Below are 25269 nucleotides of genomic sequence, written 5' to 3' on the forward strand. Positions count from 1 at the left end.
AGTATTTTTTTCACATTAAAAAAAAAATCTCAGGATTTCTATGTTCAGAAGTTGGACATTTCTTTTTAGAAGATTCATCCTTGACCGACCACGTGTCTTTGGAGTCCGGCAGGAGACGGATGCCCGGGGCTGGCCAGCCACCCCTGGGCCACCTCTTGGTCCTGGAGAAGGAAGAAGTTATCGTGATAAGACACACACGGCCTCTGGGCCTTTCTTCTGATTTATAAAATTCTCATTCTGTACAAGATCGAGTTAGCCATTCTAAATCTGTGTGTGTTTCTAAGCCATTGATTTATATCAGGACATGGAGACTAGCCATAGAACTAGAATGGTCTATTATAAAGGTTCATTAGATCGTGTGATTCCACTGCTTAGAACTCTTCCTCCCATAACATTCCTCTACACTTAGAAAAAATAAATTTAGGCTCCTTATCAAGGCCTACAAGGATCATCATATCTGGCTCCTGACACCTCCTCCCTGATCCCCACCTCATCTCTTGCCAGGTTTTCTCTTATTGCCCAAGCTTCTGCCACACTAGCCTCCTCGCTGCTGTTGAAGACACCACACTCATTCCCACTCTCGGCCCTTTTGTTGTTTCACATTACAGGGCCATCTTCCTCTGATTGGCTCTCCCTTGTTGATCGGGGGCCTGCTCAAATATTGCATTCTCACAGAGGCATCTATTCTGCTGCAGTGTAGTGCCCGGAAAGGTCACATGTCCCTTCTCCCTTGCTGCTAGGATCCCAATCTGTGGTTCGGGTTTGGCCATCAGACACACCACGTGAAGTGTGAGAGGTGAGCGTGGGCCAGGAGGAGGCCGGGTCTGCCTGTGACATTTCTTCTGTGGTTTCTGATGTGGAGATGTCTGTACTTATGTGTGCACCCAGCAGCAGGATGTGCAGTGGCTCCTGGTGCGTGACAGTTTTAGGAGTGTTTCCTGGACACTCAGTCTGCACTTCTCCCGCCTTTCCAGCAGTCTGAAAACCACTCACTGTCTGCCCAATCACAGTCTCAAACTAGCTAAGTAGACTGTGTTCTCTCTATTTGTGCCCTAACCAGTATTTGTGCTGTGCCTACCATCTCAGGTAGCACTTACCCACCCTGCCAATACACTCTGTCCGTCACCTTGCTTGTGTTCTTCACAGCACTTACATAACCTAGAATGATTAATGTGCTTCATTCTCCTGCACTGGCTGCCTCCCTCACTAAGGTCTATGTTCTCTGGGGGTAGAGGCTTTGTATTTTTCCACTGTGCCCTCTCGTACCCAGAACAAAGCCTGGCACATACTAGGTCTCAGTCAATATTTGTTGAATGAACTTATGTGCCAACTCCAGTTTTTGGGTGGCTGCCTGGAGAATCGAGACTTAAACGAGAGACTGCAGCGGGGTCAGTGAAAGAACTGTTATTAATCGGTGGCGCTTGCACAGACTGCAGCAGGGCCCTGTGCTCGCCGTGCTGCCAGAGCTTGTAGCTGAGGCACAGCAGGCACACCTGTTTTGGGAAATACTTCTACATGGTTTTCCTTTTTAAAAAGTTCTGTTACATTGGCCCTGGCCGGTTGGCTCAGTGGTAGAGTGTCGGCGTAGAGTGTCAGCCTGGCATGCAGAAGTCCTGGGTTCAATTCCCGGCCAGGGCACACAGGAGAAGCGCCCATCTGCTTCTCCACCCCTCCCCCTCTCCTTCCTCTCTGTCTCTCTCTTCCCCTCCCGCAGCGAGGCTCCATTGGAGCAAAGATGGCCCGGGCGCTGGGGTGGCTCCTTGGCCTCTGCCCCAGGTGCTAGAGTGGCTCTGGTCGCAACAGAGCGACGCCCCAGAGGGGCAGAGCATCACCCCCTGGTGGGCGTGCCAGGTGGATCCCGGTCCTGACTGTCTCTCCCTGTTTCCAGCTTCAGAAAAATAAATTAAAAAAAAAAAGTTCTGTTACATTTAGCAGAGTTGACTAAGTCTAAAGGTTTCTAGTCTCTAGAAATAAATTGCATTTTAAAGTAGTTAATTTACAAGCTGGGTGATTTAAAGTTTATAGAGCATTTACTTTCTTGAATTATCCAAATTAAGATAATTAAAAAAATAGCAAAATATCCTTCCTTAAAGTGTTAGAATTTGTAGCTGGCCAATAAACAGATACATACATAAATGCATTAATAAAAATAAGTGTCCTAAAAGTGGGTTTTTTAGATCTGCTTAATCTAGATCCGTGATGGGGAACCTTTTTATAAAAACCGCCCACTTTTGCAGTGCTGGTCAACCTGGTCCCTCCCGCCCACTAGTGGGCGTTCCAGCTTTCATGGTGGGCCAATTGCAGCGAAGTTGGTTGCTCAGCTACTGCCCACCCCATGAAAGCTGGAACGCCCACTAGTGGGCGGGAGGGACCAGGTTGACCAGCACTGCAAAAGTGGGCGGTTTTTATAAAAGGTTCCCCATCACGGATCTAGATCAATGTGGCTGGCATTTATTTTATTAAAATGGAATAGAAAAGAATGCAGTACACATAGGAATGGTCAGTGTGACTCTCTGAAACTTTTGTTTCAGATATTCATATGTGTCTTACATGTACTGGGTCATGATGAAAATGTTCTTTCTTATTGAACATTGGAGTAAAAACACCTTGAAAAACTTGGAGAGGACAACTCTATCCAGATACTGCTAACACTGAAAGGTAGAACTTTGTGGAGAGACTATGCGTGTCATCTTTTCAAACCGTGGCCTGGAGCTTCCACCGGACGCTTGCTCAGTGTTCAGGCAGGAAGTGAGGTCAGAGCATGTATGGGCTTGCACTAAATGCTCCACCACAATCTCATACTTAGACTGTTCAGTGCAACTTGGAGGAATTGCTGGTATCATCATCCTTGTTTCACAAGTACAGAAAAGGAGTCTAACTATAACTTTTGTAATTTTTTATTGCCCTAAGTATAAAGGAGGAAGAATAGAGTAAGTCTGAGTATTAACCTGATCCCCATTAAACTGTAAGTTAGACATGATTCCTTGGTTTCTTTCCCACTTCCCCTACCTCCAGGGTGAGGCTGGGCACTTCTGCCAAAATTGTAATAAATATTCTTTACAGAATTGTCATTACAACGGGGAGGTTGTTTGTCACCTGGGCCATGAAGCGAGGAGAAAGCCAGTGGCAGAGTCCCGTCTGTCCTCTGTTGTCCTTAGAAATTCAGCCCTAGCCCAAAACTTTCCTGTCTTATTCAACCAAATAAAACTGTAGGCAGTCACTGTTCTCCATAGAAGACAGGTTAGTACCTATCTGTTTTTAATCAGGCCTCCTGGAGGCTCTAACTTCCCATCCCCAACTTTCCAGTCTCACGGCGCACTCTTTAGAGGAGGAATGTGATCGTTCCCAGCGAGTCTTCCAATATTATAATGAGCTAGCATTAACATCAAGCAGTACACAGAAGTCTAAGCTGTGGGCTCTGAATCCCAGCTGTACCTGTTCTGCCCTTGGGAATGTTATAAAACACCTGAGCCTTGCTCTCTCATCTGGAACATGGAAATGATGATAGTATATATCTCATAGTCTGGTACTTCATGTTTTTATGAGATAATTCATATAAAGTGCTCAGGACTCTGTAGTAAATGTACTTGCTGTGGGGCTGCTGCCCATAAATTCTAATAAACCTCCCTGCCCCGAAACTGCCAGATTAATGTGGTCAGAAATCGGTTCCATAAATATGTTTTGAAAATCTGCTGTTCATCTGATGCTGTGGAGAAGTGTCAGGGAGCTTATAGTCCTCTGCAGGGGAAGGGTCGTGCACTTGACCCGTGAGCAGACTAGCATAACTGCATAACTGGCAGGGCTGTTGTGAGTTAGAAAGAGGCAGTTTAGGAGGGTGAGCTTTGAGGTGTTTTTTTTTTTTTTTAATGATTCCTTACTATTCTCTATCTCTCAAAAATGAAACCTAAATGCTAGGTTTTTTTTTTAACTTAAATACATTTTATCTGAACTTATTTTATCAGCAAATTCTTTCCCGATAGGTAAAACAACTAAGAAACCATGTAGTGCTCAGAAGATTGTTTAGCTGGTGTGGCCTCAGGAAAAAGGGTGTTAGAAGAACTGAGTATTGAACATCATGCTCTAAGCCATGTTTTTAAAGGGATGTTTGTCAGTGGACCACAGACCTCCAAGCTCCCTAGCTTTAGCTCTGTATTCGTCTCCGTGCTAGGAGATTGTCACTTGGATCAAAAGCATATCCAAGCCTGTTAGCTAAGCCCTTTTCTCCCCTGGCCTGTGCTCTATGGGTGGCTCTTTTCCTGTTCTTCTTTGGCTGACAAATAGCTGACAATGAGTAATTTCTTTATATATTGGAGCATACTCGGTGAAGTTAAAGTGAATATCCTTCTAGTGCATTGACTATTCTGTTTTTTTTTTGAACTATTATGTGATCATGTATTAGATAGTTACAAGACAAAAATTAGGAAGTACAGATAAACAAAACAAGAGAAAATAGTTTTTCCATAATAACATTTTTCAGAATAGCATTACATTATGTATTTATTGAGTAGCTTTGCTATGTAACAGACTGCCCCAAGATCTCAATGACTCAGGTATTCATTTCCCTCTCCAGTGGCCTGCTGGTGGTTCTCGGGTGGCTGAGGTTGAGTTCTGCCCTGCCCCAAGCGTCTTCTTGTTTGGAGACCCAGCCTGAAGGGGCCGTCCCTCTGTGCACAAGCTCATCCTGGGGTAGAAAGAGTAGGACGCCTGGCCCAATCACACAGTGCATTTAAGGCTTCCACTGGAGTGTGACAGACATCATATTCACTCCGAGCCTACTGGCCAAAACAAGTTACATGGCCATGGCTAATGTCAATGGAACAGGGAGGTTTCCTTGGGAGACCTTGGGAGTAGGGTGTGTAGGGGGTATTTGTGAAAAAAAAATGCAATTTTTTATAATTTTGGTCACAAATATTCCCTTTCTCCACACGTAAAATACACGTATACAATAATACAAAAACCATTTTCCACTTGCCTGTTCATAAACACGCTCTTTTCCATCCACAGGCAAAAAGCACTCACCCCTCCCTAAGATGAGTCATCCAAACAGCATATGTTGCATTCTTTAGAACTTTCACAATATAGCTATAAATGAACACAAATTGAAATGGTTATGGTCTGCTTTTTTTCAATTCATATATTAAAACTTTACATATCAACATATATTTCAATAGAATGTTAGTGCCTTCACTATATTTTATTATATATGCTGGAATTATTTAACCAGAGCTCCATTAGTAGACATTTTGATTGTTTTTAGATTGTGCTATTTTAAACTGTTGAAACATTTTAAAAATTTTTCTTCAGGTATTTTCTTAGGAATTACTGAATCGAAAGATAAATGCATATAATTAGTGCTTTTTATTTGTATTACAAAATTGTATATTATTTCTGAGCCAGTTTGACAGGTGAGAATAGTATCTCCTTGTCACTTTTTTAGTATTAGTTATTTTTCAGTATGTTTATTGAACATTAGTATTTCTTCCTTTTGGAATTGCCTGTTATTATTTCTTGTCTTCTTTTTTCTAATTCATCCTAAAAATGTATTTTAGGGATTATTTTTTACCCCTGTCATACATGCTGCTTGTATTTCTTCTAGCTTGTCTTTTAGCTGGATGTATGTTATTTTTTAAACTCGAGTTTTTAAGTCTTAGGGCAGAGACGTTAGAAATGGCATAGAGTGCGGAGGCTGAGTGAGATGGAGCGAGGGGCAGCAGGAGGACCGGAGGGGATGCTCTGTGACCCGGCAGGTGGGTGGGTGGGGGGACACACAGGAAGGGCAGTGCACACCAGGGTCCTCCTCTCCTTTCCACTCGGTGTCTAAGTGCCCAAGCGCAGCTTCTCTCCACTGGCCCTCTCTCCTAAAGCGAAAGTCTTCGTTGTTAGTCTTGCAAGAGAAAAAATGTTCAAACCAAAGCAGATGATCTTTATTACAGTGACAAGAAAGTTTGTATTGGAAGAGAAGACAGAAATGTATCTATTTTCAGTTGGGAAGCAACTTTTTGGTACATGATGCTTTGCTTTGGTTTTTGCTTTTTCATCTTTTTGGCATCTTTGTTTTAGATCTTATGTGCCAGGAAGTTCCTTTTTGATGAATCAGCTGCTTTTTTGAAATCGGTGCCACCATTTTAGGAACAAGTCAGTGATGTTGCAGTATTTTCAGGGTTAAAAGCATTTTGATTAAAGTGAAATTTGTCGGTATACTTCAGGCCAAATTCTGAAAATGATTGCTTTGAGTTTCAACTGCATTCATTTCTGTTCATTGTGTTTTCAAATGCCAGGTTTGCTTACTAATTTTCAGGCTTAGTGTTATATATTCTTATTAGAAACAAATTCATTTTATTTTACTTTATATATAAAAAAAAACCCTGAAGATTAGCAATTGGCCTTTTAGAAATAGCACCCATTGTGCTCTAAATCACCCAGTCTCCTGTGGAAGTCATTTCCATGTCATTTATTTTAACTGAAAATTCCACTTGCAAGGGGATTCTGTATGTGGGAGTCTGTTTTCTGTGGGTGATTATTTACACCAACAAAAACGGCACATTGTTTTTATTCATTTGTTTTAAACGGTTTCTTGAAAAATAAGCTTGATCCCCTCTAAGTTCAAGTTGTCTTGTGATCATGAAGAACTGAAAGAAAGCAAAGTTGATGTCGAACTCCTGAAAGTCCGGGTAGACACCACCGGGTGCCTTGGAGGGGACAGCAGCTCCGTGTGACTCCAGGAAAGGCCTTCCTGAGCTGGGCAGGAACTCCACCCTTGTTCACAGCCACAGACACACATGAGAACACTTTCTACTGTGGTTTGTAGACTGTGAATTCATCAAGGCTACCCTGCCCCCATACCTGAAGTACAGTGAGAAAGCTCAGGCCCACGTGGTAGCATCACCTTCTTTTTAATGCAGCCCTAGCAGCAAAAATTTAATAGCCACTTCGTCCAGGTCTTGACACTGGTAAAAAATAAAAGTTTCTTGTGCTCGGAACTCTCACAGTTTGTGTCTTCACAAAAACACAAAAATCAAGATGACATCAGAAAAGAGAGAGGCAGACATTTTAGGAGAACACAAAAGTGGCCCAGGTAAGCAGTACACGAAAACAACAAAGTCCCTCTGCTCAAGAGTGCCACTGAGGTGTAGCTGTTTTACTAATACGCTCACATTTTAGTTTACATACATATACTCACATAGTTTACATATATATACTCACATACATATACATACACTCACATAGTTACATACATACATTTTAGGTTACATACATATACTCACGCACATAACATCTTATTTTACAGAATGAAAGACTGAAGCTTAGAGAGTGTAGGTACCCAAGGATTTCCCCTGTAGTAAATGACACGACCCCTCTCCCCTTTCATTTGTACTCGATTGCCATGGTGTAATTTATTTAACTGATCCGGTCATGTTTTGACATTATTGGGGAGGATATAGATCCGATACATAGACTGACAAACAGTTCGGTCTATTTCAAGATTATCTTAAACAAATAGAAAGAACTGTTGGTTAAAACTGGTTTCAGCCTTCCTCTGCAGGTGGGTGAGTTACCAGAGTAAACCTGGGTTAGTGAAAATCACTCAGCATATAGTCAGCCCCACAATTCCTGGGAAACATTCTGCCTTGACAAGTAAAATGTTAAAAGTAACGGGATCTTAAAGAGCTTTTATTTTTTTATTTTTGACTTTTATTGATAGTTTTTTCACATAGTTTTTTGCCAAGAGCTGCAAACAGTCCTGTGAGCATAGTATTTCACACCAAAGACATTTTCATGATTTTTTTTTTTTGTCAGATTGAAAACGATTGATATGATCTAATAATGCTGATGACAAGACAGCAAAAGTACTCAGAGACAAAAATGGCCATTTCATAATGGCTAAGGGGACACTGAATCAAGAAGACATAACAATCCTTAATATATATATATATATATATGCACCAAACCAAGGAGCACCAAAATATATAAGACAGCTACTTATTGACCTAAAAACAAAAACTGACAAAAATACAATCATACTTGGAGACCTCAATACACTGCTGATGGCTCTAGATCGTTCATCCAAACAGAAAATCAATAAAGACATATTGGCCTTAAACGAAACACTAGAGCACCTGGATATGATAGACATCTATAGGACACTTCATCCCAAAGCGACAGAGTATACATTTTTCTCTAGTGTACATGGAACATTCTCAAGAATTGACCATATGTTGGGCCACAAAAATAACATCAGCAAATTCAGAAAAATCGAAATTGTACCAAGCATATTTTCTGATCATAAAGCCTTGAAACTAGAATTCAACTGCAAAAAAGAGGAAAAAAACCCCACAAAAATGTGGAAACAAAACAACATACTTTTAAAAAATGAATGGGTCAGAGAAGAAATAAGTGCAGAGATCAAAAGATATATACAGACAAATGAAAATGACAATACGACATATAGAATCTCTGGGATGCAGCAAAAGCAGTGATAAGAAGGAAGTTCTTATCACTTCAGGCCTATATGAACAAACGAGAGAGCCCAAGTAAACCACTTAACTTCACACTTTAAGGAACTAGAAAAAGAAGAACAAAGACAACCCAAAACCAGCCAAAGAAAGGAAATAATAAAAATCAGAGTAGAAATAAAATGAAATCGAGAACAGAAAAACTATAGAAAAAAATTAATAAAACAAGGAGCTGGTTCTTTGAAAAGATCAACAAAATTGACAAACCCTTGGCAAGACTCACCAAAGAAAAAAGAAAAAGGACTCATATAAACAAAATCCAATGAAAGAGGAGAAATCACCATAGACATCATAGATATACAAAGAATTATTGTAGAATACTACAAAAAACTATATGCCACCAAATTCAACAATCTAGAAGAAATGGATAAATTCCTAGAACAATACAACCTTTCTAGACTGAGTCATGAAGAAGCAGAAAGCCTAAACAGACCAATTAGCAGGGAGGAAATAGAAAAAACTATTAAAAACCTCCGCAAAAATAAAAGTCCAGGCCCAGACGGTTATACTAGTGAATTCTATCAAACATTCAAAGAAGACTTGGTTCCTATTCTACTCAAAGTCTTCCAAAAAATTGAAGAAGAAGCAATACTTCCAAACACATTTTATGAAGCCAACATAACCCTCATACCGAAACCTGGCAAGGACGGCACAAAAAAAGAAAACTACAGACCAATATCTCTAATGAATACAGATGCTAAAATACTAAACAAAATACTAGCAAATCGAATATAACAACATATTAAAAAAATAATACATCATGATCAAGTGGGATTCATCCCAGAATCTCAAAGATGGTTCAACATACGTAAAACATTTAACATAATACACCATATCAACAAAACAAAGAACAAAAACCACATGATCTTATCAATAGATGCAGAAAAGGCATTCAATAAAATACAACACAACTTTATGTTTAAGACATTCAACAAAATGGGTATAGAAGGAAAATATCTCAACATGATAAAGGCCATATATGATAAACCATCAGCCAACATCATATTAAATGGCATAAAACTGAGGACTTTCCACCTTAAATCAGGAACAAGACAGGGTTGTCCTCTCTCTCCACTCTTATTTAACATAGTGCTAGAAGTTCTGGCCAGAGCAATCAGACATGAGAAAGAAATAAAAGGCATCCATATCGGAAAAGAAGAAGTAAAGGTATCACTTTTTGCAGATGATATGATCCTATACATCGAAAACCCCAAAGACTCCACAAAAAGACTACTAGAAACAATAAACCAATACAGTAAGGTTGCAGGATACAAAATTAATATACAAAAGTCCATAGCCTTTCTATATGCCAACAATGAAATATTAGAAAATGAACTCAAAAAAATAATCCCCTTCACGATTGCAACAACAACAACAAAAATACCTAGGAATAAACATAACAAAGAATGTAAAGGACCTATATAACGAAAACTACAAAGCATTGTTAAGAGAAATTGAAAAAGATACAATGAGATGGAAAAATATTCCTTGTTCTTGGATAGGAATAATAAATATAATCAAAGTGGTCATATTACCCAAAGCAATTTATAAATTTAATGCAATTCCCATCAAAATTCTGATGACATTTTCTAAAGAAATGGAACAAAAAATCATCAGATTTATATGGAACTATAAAAAAACCCAAATAGCCAAAGCAATCCTAAAGGAAAAGAATGAAGCTGGGGGCATTAAAATACCTGACTGCATATTATATTATAGAGCCACGACAATCAAAACAGCATGGTATTGGCAGAAAAATAGACACCCAGACCAATAGAACAGAATAGAAAGTCCAGAAATAAAACCACATATATATGGTCAAATAAATGTCGATAAAGAGGCTAACAACACACAATGGAGAAAAGAAAGCCTCTTCAACAAATGGTGCTGGGAAAACTGGAAAGCCACATGCAAAAGAATGAAACTCGACTACAGCTTGTCCCCTTGTACTAAAATTAATTCAAAATGGATCAAAGACCTAAATATAAGACCTGAGACAATAAAGTACATAAAAGAACACAGGTGCTAAACTCATGGAACTGGGTTTTAAAGAGCATCTTATGAATTTGACTCCAAAGGCAAGAGAAGTGAAGGCAAAAATTAATGAATGGGACTACATCAGACTAAGAAGTTTTTGCTCAGCAAGAGAAACTGACAACAAAATAAACAGACAGCCAACTAAATGGGAAATGATATTTTCAAACAACAGCTCAAATAAGGGCCTAATATCCAAAATATACAAAGAACTCATAAAACTCAACAACAAACAGTCCAATAAAAAAATGTGAAGAGGACATGAACAGACACTTCTTCCAGGAAGAAATACAAATGGCCAACAGATATATGAAAAGATGCTCATCTTCATTAATTATTAGAGAAATGCAAATCAAAACTACAATGAGATACCACCTCACACCTGTTAGATTAGCTATTATCAACAAGACAGGTAATAGCAAATGTTGGAGAGGCTGTGGAGAAAAAGGAACCCTCATTCACTGTTGGTGGGAATGTAAATTAGTACAACTATTATGGAAGAAATTATGGTGGTTCCTCAAAAAACTGCAAATAGAACTACCTTATGACCCAGCAATCCCTCTACTGGGTATAAACCCCCAAAACTCAGAAACATTGATACGTAAAGACACATGTAGCCCCATGTTCATTGCAGCATTGTTCACAATGACCAAGACATGGAAACAATCAAAAAGCCCTTCAATAGAAGACTAGATAAAGAAGATGTGGCACATATACACTGTGGAATACTACTCAGCCATAAGAAATGATGACATCAGATCATTTACAACAAAATGGTGGGATCTTGATAACATTATATGGAGTGAAATAAGTAAATCAGAAAAAACCAAGAACTACATGATTCCATACATTGGTGGGACATAAAAATGAGACTAAGAGACATGGACAAGAGTTTGGTGCTTATGGGGGGGGGGGAAGAAGGAGATGGGAAGGAGGAGGGGAGGGGCACAAAGAAAACTAGATAGAAGGTGACGGAGGACAATCTGACTTTGGGTGATGGGTATGCAACATAATTGAATGACAAGATAACCTGGACATGTTTTCTTTGAATATATGTACCCTGATTTATTGATGTCACCCCATTAACATTAATAAAAATTTATTTATAAAAAATAAAAATAAAAATAAATAAAAAAATTAGTTCTGATCTGCCTAAAAAAAAAAAAGAAAAGAAAAAGAACAACAACAAAAAAACAACGAAACGATTGATATGAAATATTGTTCATAAAATTCTTCCTTGTAAGTAGGTTTTTCCACCTTTGGGAAAGCTGATGGTCATGATATTGTAAAGCTCTTGCAATTGGTAAATAATTCCATTTTAAAAGTAAATATTACCAAATAAACTCAATGTGATTGAAGACAATTCACCTTGACAGATATGTCTATATTCTTTTAAACATCATGAAAATTTATCTGTTGTGCACTATTAGGAAGTTACCCAAGTGAAAGACTTAACTCATGTACCATTGACACACACATTTGGTTTAACTCAACTGTACTATTAATGATCAGCTATATTCTGTTGATAATCAATATGATTCCGTTGTGTCCTCTATAAGAGGTCCCTTACTCTATGCTGGTTTTTAAGTTGTGCAGCCTTCACTCAGGGACTTGTTAAAAAATAGGTTCCTGCCCTGGCCGGTTGGCTCAGCGGTAGAGCCTGGTGTGTGGGGGACCCGGGTTCAATTCCTGGCCAGGGCACACAGGAGAAGTGCCCATTTGCTTCTCCACCTCCACCCCCTCCTTCCTCTCTGTCTCTCTCTTCCCCTCCCGCAGCCAAGGCTCCATTGGAGCAAAGATGGCCCGGGCGCTGGGGATGGCTCCTTGGCCTCTGCCCCAGGCGCTAGAGTGGCTCTGGTTGCGGCAGAGCGATGCCCCAGAGGGGCAGAGCATCGCCCCCTGGTGGGCAGAGCGTCGCCCCTGGTGGGCATGCCGGGTGGATCCCGGTCAGGCGCATGCGGGTGTCTGTCTGACTGTCACTCCCCGCTTCCAGCTTCAGAAAAATACAAAAAAAAAAAAAAAAAGCTAAAAAAAATAGGTTCCTGAGGAGACAAGATGGCCACGTAGTAGACATTCCAACTCCCATGTCCCGGAACCAAAGTGGATTACAGCTTAATTTTGAGAACAGTCATCTTGAAAGACCAACTTTGGACTAAACTAAGGATTCTGTAGCCAAGGACCACCAAAGAAGCCACACTGAGATTGGTAGTAAAGGCAGAGAAATGCAAAGGGCTGCCTCGCTCCTGGGAGCAAATGGCAGCCCAGAGGGACTCTCCTGGTGGGAAGAGTTGCCTGGCAAGTTGTGGGTCCTGAGCCCCAGAACCAGAGTCCCAGCCTAGAGCCCTGGAGCCTAGAAGGGGCGTACGGACTGTATTTGGCTGAGAATGGAGCCTAGATACACTGATTGAGAGAAGGAGACAACTCTCGGACCCAGGCTCTGTCTTAAAGGGATTGCACAGAGAGCCTCATACACAGCCAGCTACCTGTGGCTCCGGGAGCAGGGAACGATGGGACTGGAGTTGCTACGGGAGAGTGTGGTCTCAGAGGCACAGGAGGAGACACTTTGAGGAACAGCTACCCTAACACCTGGGCTGAGTCACTCCCCAAATCGAAAGTGAACGTTTTTCCTGGGAGCAGTAACGCCAGCAAAGGGAAGAAATTACCCCACGCACCAGAGGCTCTTCTGCTCCAGTCAGAACAAAGAGGCACTTAGAAGCAGGCAGCACGATTGGGACACAGGTAGTGAGTGCTGAGGTCTGAGCTACACCGCCCACCCACACTGCTGAGTGCTTGCCCAGCAGCAGGCAGGGGGCAGTAGGCCCTGACTGGGGGGGAGGGGTGGTCCAGGCAGGAATGAGTAGGTCTGCCCGTGGAGGCAGAGGCCGCAGCGGCAGTCCAAACTCGCACTCAATCCCTCTTGCAGTGCAAGCCCACTCTTGACAGTGGCAGAGGCTGGGAGGGCCTTGGAAACGGTCGGAGCGGGCACACACAAGCCCGCCCATGGAAACGGAAGCCACAGAGGCTGCAACTATGGCCGGAGTGCACAGGAGCAGGCCCGAGGCCAAGGAGGCCGTGGAGGCGGTCTGAGCAGATGCAAACAGGCCCACCCATGGAAGTCTGACCTTGCGTGCAATCCCACCGGTGGCATGAGCCCGCCATTGGCAGCGGCAGAGGCCCAGGCGACTGCAGAGGTGGTCCAAGTGGGCGCACGAGCCCACCTGGGGCGGTGGAACTTGCGGCAGCCACAGAGGTGGACTGGCACCAGCAGGGTTAGAGCCCAAATGCCCAAGGTGGCAGCAGCAGCATCAGTGTCAGGCAGCAGGCCAGCAGACAGACCACACATCGGGAGCACAGAGGCCACACCCTTCTATTGCTGAAAAAGAAGAAAAAAACAAAATAAAATAAATAAATAAAAAGTCTGGATAGAATGACACCTGAGGCTAAGAGCCAAGCCACGTCCACTACCATACCTAATCACTGAACTACAGTACTGGGCCCAACAAGTAGCCAGCAATAACAGAACTTTTTCAGTTGCTTCCCAACTGAAAATAGATACATTTCTGTCTTCTCTTCCAACACAAACTTTCTTGTCACTGTAATAAAGATCATCTGCTTTATTTTGAACGTTTTTTCTCTTGCAAGACTAACAATGAAGACTTTTGCTTTAGGAGAGAGGGCCAGTGGAGAGAAGCTGCACTTGGGCAGTGGGGAGACTTAGACACCGAGTGGAAAGGAGAGGAGAACCCTGGTGTGTACTGTGTGGTTGGGCCAGGCATCCTACTCTTTCTACCCGAGGATGGGCTTATGCAGAGAGGGATGGCTCCTTCAGGCTGGGTCTCCAAACAAGAAGACGCTTGGGGCAGGGAAGAACTCAATCTCAGCCACCAAAGAACCACCAGCAGACCATTGGAGAGCAATAAGAGACAGCAGAAAGCACATATCAGGGGTGCTTGAACTTTTAAAGGAACTCCCCCCAGGCCAAGAGTAGATAAAAGCTAGCCTAGGAGCACAGCTGAGATTTACAATGGCACCTGGGTCCAGCAGAGGCAGCCACAAACTCTGGATTGCTTATAGCTCCAAGAAGGTTGCTAAGGACCAGTCATAGGCAGTAACCCCCACTGATCTGCGCCAGGCTCTGGCTACTGAGGTCCAGGCTAGGCACATACAGAGGCCAGATACAGAGAGCATCAGTTCAGGACCTTACAACCCTTGTTAGAATGGTAGCTTAAGGAAAGGCTCCTCACACCTGACCCAGCTAAGGCATAGAAAATGCTGACACAAATAGCAAAAAGAACAGTGATAACAGATAAGTAGCCCACAGCAGATTACAAACACCAGCTGATGGCAACTCAAGACCTAGAAACAACACAACTGAAAATTAGAGGGGTCAACACAATCTAGACTCTGCTAGATACACAAACAACACACCCAAAGGAGGAATCTATACACAGACAAAATGGGAAGACAGAAAAATGCAATCCAAATGACTCAACAAGAGAAATCCCCAGAAAAAGAACTGAATGAGATAGAAATAACCAAATTACCGGATGCAGAGTTTAAAATAATGATTGTTAGGATGCTCAGAGATCTTAGAGCAACAATGGATGGACATAATGAGCACCTAAATAAAGAGATAACAAGCATCAAAATGGACATTGAAATCATAAAAAAGAACCAGTCAGAAATGACAAAATATCAGAAATGAAGACTACACTAGAAGGAATTAAAAGCAGGCTGGATGAAGCAGAGGATCAAATCAGTGATTTAGGAGACAAGATAAACAAAAGCACAGAAGCAGAGTAGCAAAAAGAAAAGAGGCTTAAAAAATCTGAGGAAACTCTAAGAGAGCTCTGTGAAAACACGAAGAGAAACAACATCCGCATCATAGGAGTTCCTGAAGGAGAAGAGAAAGAACAATGGATAGAGAACCTGATTGAAGAAATCATAGCAGAAAACTTTCCTAAATTAATGCAGGAAAATGTCACACAAATTCAAGAATAACAGAGAATCTCATTAAAGAGGAACCCAAAGAGACCTACACCAAGACACATAATTAAAATACCAAAGATAAGAGATAAAGGAAACATACTAAAAGCTGCAAGAGAAAAGCAGTCAATCACCTACAAAGGAGCCCCCATAAGGATGACATCCAGCTTCTCAACAGAAACACTTGAGGCCAGAAGGAAATGACAAGAAATATTCAAAGTAATACAGAACAAGACCCTATAACCAAGACTTCTTTATCCAGCAAGGTTATTGTTTAAAATTGAAGGAGAAATAAAAAGCATCTTAGAAAAAGAAAACTCAAGGTATTCACTACAACTAAACCAATGCTGCAAAAAATGTTAAGGGACCTGTTGTAAACAGAACAAAGGGGGGGAAATCTAGTAAAAGAGGAATGTAGATTTAAAGAACAGAATGGCAATAAACAACTACATATCAATAATAACCTTAAATGTAAATGGATTAAATGCTCCAATCAAAAGACATAGGGTAGCTGCATGGATAAGAAAACAGGATCCATACATATGCTGTCTATAAGGGACCCACTTCAAAACAAAAGATACACATAGACTGAGAGTAAAAGGATGGAAAAAAATATTTCATGCAAATGGAAATGAATAAAAAAGCTGGGGTAGCAATACTTATATCTAAGAAAATAGACTTTAAAACAAAGGCTATAGTATGGGATAAAGAAAGTCACTACATAATGATAAAAGGAGCAATCCAACAGGAAGATGTAACCATTATAAATATATATGCACCTACTATAGGAGCACCTAAATATATAAAGCAGATTTTGAAGGACATAAAGGGCAAGATCAACAGCAATACTATAATAATAGGGGATTTCAATACCCCACTAACATCATTGGATAGATCAAGAAAGAAAGTTAAAGAAACAGCAGACTTAAAGGACACACTAGATCAACTGGATTTAATAGCTATCTTCAAAACTTTTCACCCTAAAACTGCAGAATATACATTCTTTTCAAGTGCTCATGGTACATTCTCTAGGATAGACCACATGTTAGGACACAAACGAGTCTCAATAAATTTAAGAAGACTGAAATCATATCAAGCATTTTCTTTGATCACAATGGCATGAAACTAGAAATCAACCACAATAGAAAAACTGAAAAACACACTCAAAACACTTGGAAACTAAATAGCATGTTATTAAATAACAAATGAGTTAACAATGAGATCAAAGAAGAAATAAAAAATTTCCTTGAAACAAATGAAAAAGAACATACAACAACTCAAAATTTATGGGACACAGCCAAAGCAGTCCTGAGAGGGAAGTTCATAGCATTACAGGCCTACATTAAGAATTTAGAAAAAGCTCAAATAAACAATTTAACTCTGCATCTAAAAGAACTAGAAAAAGGACAGCAAGTAAAGCCCAAAGGAAGTAGAAGGAAGGAAATATTAAAGATCAGAGCGGAAATAAATGACATAGAGGCTAAAAAGTACAGAAGATCAATGAAACCAAGAGCTGGTTCTTTGTAAAGATAAACAAGATTGATGAACCTTTAACTAGACTCACCAAGAAGAAAAGAGAGAGGACTCAAATAAATAAAATTAGAAATGAGAGTGGAGAAATAACAACGGATACAGCAGAAATAATGTAAAAAAAAATACTAGGAAGAACTGTACACCAAAAAATTAGACAACCTAGGTGAAATGGACAAAATTCTTGGAACATACAATCTTTCAAAAATCAATCTGGAAGAATCAGAAAACCTAAGACCAATTATAACAAATGAGATCGAAAGAGCTATCAAAAAACTCCCAAAAAACAAAAGCCCTGGGCCAGATAGATGGCTTCAGAGGCGAAATCAACCAAATATTCAAAGAAGGACTAACTTCTATCCTTCTCAAGCTATTTCAAAAAATTCAAGAGGAGGGAAGACTTCCATGCTCCTTTTACGAGACAAGCATAATTCTGATTCCAAAACCAGGCAAAGACACAACAAAGAAAGAAAACTATAGGTCAATATCTCTGATGAATTTAGATGCTAAAATTCTCAACAAAATATTAGCAAACTGGATCGAGCAATACATGAAGAAAATCATACATCATGTGGGATTTATTCTGGGGAGGCAAGGCTGGTACAATATTCACAAATCAATCAATGTGATTCATCACATAAAAGGAAGGAGAAAAATCTAATGATTATATCAATAGATGCAGAAAAAGCATTTGATAAAATCCAGCACCCATTTATGATCAAAACTCTCAACAAAGTGGGAATACAAGGAACATACCTCAACATGATAAAGGCCATCTATGACAAACTCACATACTCAATGGGCAAAAATTAAAAGCAATCCCTTTAAGATCAGGAACAAGGTAGAGGTGACCCCTTTCACCACTCTTATTCAACATAGTTCTGGAAGTCCTAGACACAGCAATCAGACAAGAAGAAAAAATAAAAGGCATCCAAAGTGGAAAAGAAGAAGTAAAACTATTATTATTTGCAGATGATATGAAAACCCTAAAGTCTCAGTCAAAAAACTACTGGACCTGATAGATGAATTTAGCAAGGTGGCAGAATATAAAATTAATATTCAGAAATCAGAGGCATTTTTATACACCAACAATGAACTGTCTGAAAGAGAAATTAAGAAAACAATCCCCTTCACTATTGCAACAACAATAAAAAAAGAGTACCTAGGAATAAAGTTAAGCAAAGAGGGTTAAAGACTTGTACTTGGAAAATTATAAAACATTGATTAAAGAAATCAAGGAGGATACAAACAAGTGGAAGCATATACCATGTTCTTGGATAGGAAGAATAAACATCATTAAAAAGTCTATATTACCGAAAACAATCTATAAATTCCATGCAGTTCCTATTAAAATACCAATGACGTACTTCAAAGGTATAGAACAAATATTTCAAAAATTTATATGGAACCAAAAAAGAACACGGATAGCCTCAGCAATCTTGAAAACGAAGAATAAAGTGGGTGGTATCATACTTTTTGATATCAAGTTATACTACGAGTTCATTGTACTCAAAACAGCTTGCTACTGGCATAAGAACAGGCATATAGATCAATGGAACGGAACAGAGAACCCAGAAATAAACCCACAGCTCTATGGACAACTGATATTTGACAAAGGAGGTAAGGAAATACAATGTAGTAAAGACAGCCTGTTTAATAAATGGTGTTAGGAAAACTGGACAGCTACCTGCAAAAAAGTGAAACTAGACCACCAACTTACACCATGCACAAAAATAAACTCAAAATGGATAAAAGACTTGAATGTAAGCCGTGAAACCATAAGCATCTTAGAAGAAAACATAGGCAGTAAGCTCTCCGACATCTCTCGCAGCAATATATATATTTGCTGATTTATCTCCACAGGCAAATGAAAGAAAGGACAGGATGAACAAATGGGACTGTTTCAAACTAAAAAGCTTTTGCACAGCTAAAGACAATATGAACAAAATAAAATGACAAACCACACAAGGCAGAATATATTCAATAATACGACTGATAAGGGGTTAATAACCAAAATTTATAAAGAACTTGTAAACTCAACACTAGGAAGATAAACAATCCAATCAAAAAATGGGCAAAAGAAATGAATAGACATTTCTCCAGAGAGGACATGCAGATGGCCAGTAGGCAGATGAAAAATGTTCAGGCCCTGGCTGGTTGGCTCAGCAGTAGAGCGTCGGCCTGGTGTGCAGGGGACCCGGGTTCGATTCCCGGCCAGGGCACATAGGAGAAGCGCCCATTTGCTTCTCCACCCCCCCCCTTCCTCTCTGTCTCTCTCTTCCCCTCCCGCAGCCAAGGCTCCATTGGAGCAAAGATGGCCCGGGCGCTGGGGATGGCTCCTTGGCCTCTGCCCCAGGCGCTAGAGTGGCTCTGGCCGTGGCAAAGCGACGCCCCGGAGGGGCAGAGCGTCGCCCCCTGGTGGGCAGAGCGTCACCCCTGGTGGGCGTGCCCGGTGGATCCCGGTCGGGCGCATGCGGGAGTCTGTCTGGCTGTCTCTCCCCGTTTCCAGCTTCAGAAAAATGCAAAGAAAAATGTTCAACATCGCTAATCATTAGAAAAATGCAAATTAAAACCACAATGAGATATCACTTCACACCAGTCAGAATGGCGCCCATTAACAAAACAACACAGAATAAGTGCTGGCGAGGATGTGGAGAAAAGGGAACCCTCCTGCACTGCTGGTGGGAATGCAGACTGGTGCAGCCACTGTGGAAAACAGTATGGAGATTCCTCAAAAAATTAAAAATGGAACTACCTTTTGACCCAGTCATCCCACTTTTAGGAATATATCCTGAGAACACCATATCACTGACTCAAAAGAAGAAATGCACCCCCATGTTTATGGCAGCATTGTTTACAATAGCTAAGATCTGGAAATATCCCAAGTGTCCATCAGTGGACGAGTGGATTAAAAAGCAGTGGTACATATATACTATGGAATACTATGGGTCCATGAGAAAGAAGGAAATCTTACCTTTTGCAACAACATGGATGGACCTAGAAATTATTATGTTAAGTGAAATAAGCCTGGCAGAGAAAGAAAAATATCATATGACCTCACTAATTTGAGAAATCCAATGAACAGTGTGAACTGAGGAACAGAATAGAAACAGAGGCGGGATCAAAGGGACCAGAGGGAAAGCGGACAGAGGGAAAGGGATCAGAGAAGGGAAAGAGATTGGTGAAATTATATATACATAACCCAGAGTTATAGAGAGCAGAAAAGCAAAATCTGGAGGGCAGGGGGGAGTGTATAAGAGGGAGGGGGGCAAGGGAGATGTTGAGGGGAACACGGGGTGGGGTGTGTATTCAGTGGGACACTTGAATCTGTGTAAACACAATAAATTTAAATCAATTTAAAAAACTAGATTCCTGTGTATGGGTTTAAAATTTGTAGCAAGCTAAATGAAACTTGTTTTGTCATTGAAATTATTTATACCAACTAAAAATATATCATTCCTGTGACCAAGAGAATCTTTTTAGTTGTGGTATTTAAGATAAATGTTCTTTCATAAAATTGTTGATCTTGAAGTCTGCAGGGACATTAGCGATCATACCCTCTGTTCCGATGAGTAAACTGAGGCCTGGGAACATGAAGGGACTCTCCCAAGATTGTGTAGCAAACTGGTGGCACTTCTTCAACTTCAGATGTTCTGAATGTCAGTCCAGTACCCTTTCTGTTCTGCTGTCAGTAGACCCTGGCAGAGGAGAAGGAGGAAAAGACAGAAAGAAGGAGGGGAAGGTGCAGTATTCTGTGGATTGGTCTTAATTGTTACAGTGTGAAAGCCATTGGTTTTGAAGTCTGGAGATCTGGTTTTGAAGTCTGGCTTGACTTTTGCTCCTGCTTGTCCTTGTTTTGGTGTCTTGAGAATATTGTTGAACTTTTTGGCCTCGTTTCCTCTTAAGTAAAAACTGTGTTCTCCGCATTGTTTTATGTATCTGTCCTGCTGGCCTGTTTTTGGTTTTAGTTTGGTTTTTTGTTGTTGGGGAAATGTAGTTTCTTTAAGTCTTTATTCTCCAGAGTTCCATTAATTTACGAGTAAACGGGTAGCTATGTTTAATGATAAAATGATAGACCCTTACAGCCTAGAAGCTGTTGTTCTGTCCGGGAAGCCCGCTCAATGCCCAAGTTGTGCTCTGCTAAGTCTTAGCTCCCAGAGCAAACTGCTGATTTCCTCAAACGTGGTTTTCAGTTTATCAGAAAGATTTAAGTTGACAGGTTTGGAGTGCAGTCCCTAAGCAGTGTTTACTCTGTTAAGTGGTGTTTTATATGTTTAAGAATTTGATCCAAAGGAAAACACCTATACTCTAGAAAGTAGACCATATTTCCTGTAATTAATGTAAATATATGCCCTTTTGATGACTCATTCATCAGAACCTGTAAAATATTCATACTTTTAACAGCCTATATAATAAATTCTTGAACTTTATGTACCTTTTAAATTATATCTGATTAAATGATTAAAGTAAGAAATTTGTTTTCAAAGGGAAACAGAAAGAGTTGCTGCATTATTATCTCATTTTTGTTTTTAAAAGATACATTATGTTTAATAGTAATATGAGAGCCCCAAAAGATGATTATTAATTTCAGATCCTATTTCTCAAATAATTCTTGGCGTAGGAAGATGATACAGGATTTGACTAAAGAACACTTCTATCAAATGTCCTTGGAAATGAGAACACCTCACATTATCAGAAGTTTCCAGAAATTTTATTGTGATTAACTGCCTGTGGTGAAAATTTTATACTTGGGAATAAGTTTAAAAAGTTAACTATTTCCAATGGGCCTAGTAAAGAAAGGAAGGAAAAAGAGCAAAATCTATAGTTTGACATTTCTTTTCTAAGGTCTCATTACAATTTGTGCAGTGTGTAGCTCTGGGAAGCATAGTGAACTTTGGTTTAAATAATGGAAACAGTGTTAATAGCTACACAGCCCTGACTGGGTAGATCAGTCAGTTAAAGCATCATCCGGAAACACCAAGGTTGTGGCTCTGAGCTCTGGTTGGGGCACATATGGAAACAACCAGTGAATGTATAAGTAAGTGGAACAACAAATGAATGCTTCCCTCTTTTTCCCTCCCTCCCCCACCTTGTCTTTCTTCCTTCCTCTCTCTGTCTCTCTAAAATCAATCAATCAAAAAAGCTGCAATATCGCATTTTCCACTCTTACCACATACCCATTCTGTATGTCAGTATGCTTAGCCAAAGGTTTTCTATGATTAATTTATCTTTTATACCATTTGAATTCCTTTTATTTTTCTCATCATTAATATTGCTCAGTAGCCCTGGCCGGTTGGGTCAGCGGTAGAGCGTCGGCCTGGCGTGCGGGGGACCGGGGTTCAATTCCCGGCCAGGGCACATAAGAGAAGCGCCCATTTGCTTCTCTAACCCCCCCTCCTTCCTCTCTGTCTCTCTCTTCCCCTCCCGCAGCCAAGGCTCCATTGAAGCAAAGATGGCCCGGGTGCTGGGGATGGCTCCTTGGCCTCTGCCCCAGGTGCTAGAGTGGCTCTGGTCGTGGCAGAGCGACACCCCGGAGGGGCAGAGCATCGCCCCCTGGTGGGCAGAGCGTCGCCCCTGGTGGGCGTGCCGGGTGGATCCCGGTCGGGTGCATGCAAGAGTCTGTATGACTGTCTCTCCCCGTTTCCAGCTTCAGAAAAATACAAAATGTATATATATATTGCTCAGTAGTCCTTCCACTACCTAAAATCTTTACCAGGAATTATAAACCTCTCAGCAAAAGTTTTCTGAGGAAACTCTCTTTATATAGAGTAATTGACCAAGTGAGTATAAGAGTAGTCAACTCACTAAATTTTGACCACACAATACAAATCGTCACTACAAAAGCAAACTGAAGAACTAAATGGTCGGCCCTCTTTCTTAATTGTGAATAGGTGTCTCCATTTGGGTAAGCTCAATGGCTACAGTAAGTGATCCCAAATTGTATATTGACTCAAGCCCAGTGGTGGTTTGTTTATTACTTATCCAGTCATTCAAAGCAGATGTTCCTGGTGAGCAAGTTGCTAGTCTTTCGGGCAGAAATATAGCAGCCTCTTTCCATTTTGTGGCTTCATCGTCCCCAGGGACATCTTAATTTTTTCGTATCTGCCTTGTGAAAGGGGAAAGAGAGCAGAAGGACAGTGGTTCTTGGAGGGGTGGGCTTGGAAGTGGCACACGTTCCTGCTACTCGCACTCCATTGGTAGGCATCCCTCTGCAAGTGGGTCTGAGAAGCAGCCTCTGGCTGTTCCCAGCAGCAACCCTGTACCACGAAGAAGGAGAGGGCCTTGGGCTGACAAAGGGTGTGTGTGTCACACCAGGTCATCTTTTCCTCCGTTTCCTGATGAGCCTGCTTGAATGAGGTTTCCTCTTTGGGTCTTGATGTTCTCAGATGCATTGGTTTTAATAAGACTTACTGTCTTCATTAATAGTAATTTTTAAGTTTAAATATTTCTATATCTTTTATTGAAAGAGCTAGTACTATTTTTTAAAAGGTATTTTTCAATTAGAGTTGACATGCAATATTATAGCAATTTCAAGTGTGCAATGTAGTGATTAAACATTTATATACCCTACAAAGTGATCACCCCAGTAAGTCTCTAGTACCCATCTGACACCACACATCTTTATATATATATACTATATATGTGTGTGTATATGTAATAACGATAGTTATTACAGTATTGCTCACTATATTTCCTATGCTATATTTTGCATTCCCATTTCTATTTTTATAAATGGCAATTAGTACTTCTTAAACCCTTCCACCTTCTATTTTTCTTTTCAAACTTATATGTTGTTATTGTTCTCTTATATAAGAACCAATATAAAATTTGTCATTCCTAATGAAATAGAAATCCTAGTTAGAAATCAGAACACCTATTTCTGATAAGGAAGCAACATAGACTTCCAATCTGGGATGATATTTGTATGATATATAAGTATTAGTTTGCTGTTACTATTATAACAAATTACCATAAACTTAGTGTCTTAAAACTTCACAAATGTAGTAAGCTCTGCTTTTGCCATTGTATTTTCTCTCAGCCTCCTACCTCTCTCTTATAAGAACCCTTGTGATTTCATTGTGCTCACTGATATACCCCAGGATAATCTCTCCACCTCAAGGTCCTTAAATTATATCTTAAAAGTTCCTTTTGCCATGTGGGTAATGTATTCATAGAGTAACAAAAATACCCTACCTAATCCAGGGAGTAGGATGTGACTATCTTTGGCGGAGCAGTATTAAGTTTAACACACTAGATAAATAATGAACAGCCTTTTCTCAGGGAAAAGCTATACAACAATGGAATGAATTTTTGGTTGCTTTTCAGAAGACAGTTTGTTCAACAGTCACAAAATGTTGATTCTAAAAGAAACTGTAGAGATGATGCAGGTCCCCTAAAAAAATTAAGAGACTTTTGCTGGAGGTCATTCAAGTCATCAGAGACAGAGCTTCAAAACTTTCTGGGGATTTTAAGATGAAGAGAGAAGGTACCTTGTCCCTCTCTTGAAACTCAATTTAAGGCATTAAAGAAATAATAATACTAATACTTTTTAAAATTTATTTAGAAAATTAAATTTAACAGGGTTACATTGGTCAACAAAAGTACATAGATTTTGGGTAAACATCTCACAAATGTTTCCAAGTCTATTTCTGATAGCAAAGTAATGATGTTTTAGTCCATCATGGACCTCAATAACTATAAAAAAAATAAACATTTCTTCTGAGTGTTTTGTAAGCTGCTCTTGTTTAAATAGATCATCAAGGAGACAGGCTTTATATTTGAGAGAACATTTCTTATGATGATTCCTATCAGTTGTCAAGTCCTTTATTATTGGCTAGAAGGGATTGGATAGTAGAAATACTGGAAGTTCTCAGATATCGTAATTAGCTCTTTGTTTTCCCCTTCCTCCTTTTCCCTGTGTCGTCCAACACTGTGGCCACTGGTCCCGTCTGGCTCCTGAGCACTTGATACGTGGCTAGTCCAAATTGAAATGCTCTGTGAGTATAAGGTCCACACCAGATTCTGAAGACTTAGTGCAGGAAAAAGGATTAGAATTATCTTATTAATTTATAAATTGATCATATGTTGAAATGATAATATTTAATATATATCAGGTCAAATAAAATTATTTGTTAATTTCACCTGTTTTCTTCTTACTCATTGTAATGAGGTTACTAGAACTAATTTTAAATTATGGATGTGACTT

The 25269-nt window shown here is 40.1% G+C and overlaps 1 protein-coding gene across 6 annotated transcripts in view; it reads left to right on the top strand.

Moving 5' to 3' along the window:
• The window catches only part of PSD3 (pleckstrin and Sec7 domain containing 3), a 597461-nt gene that overhangs the window by 418575 nt on the left and 153617 nt on the right, over positions 1-25269 (top strand). The gene's annotated exons all lie outside the window — the stretch shown is intronic.

This window comes from Saccopteryx leptura, chromosome 4, assembly GCF_036850995.1.
Source record: "Saccopteryx leptura isolate mSacLep1 chromosome 4, mSacLep1_pri_phased_curated, whole genome shotgun sequence".
NCBI lineage: Eukaryota > Metazoa > Chordata > Mammalia > Chiroptera > Emballonuridae > Saccopteryx > Saccopteryx leptura.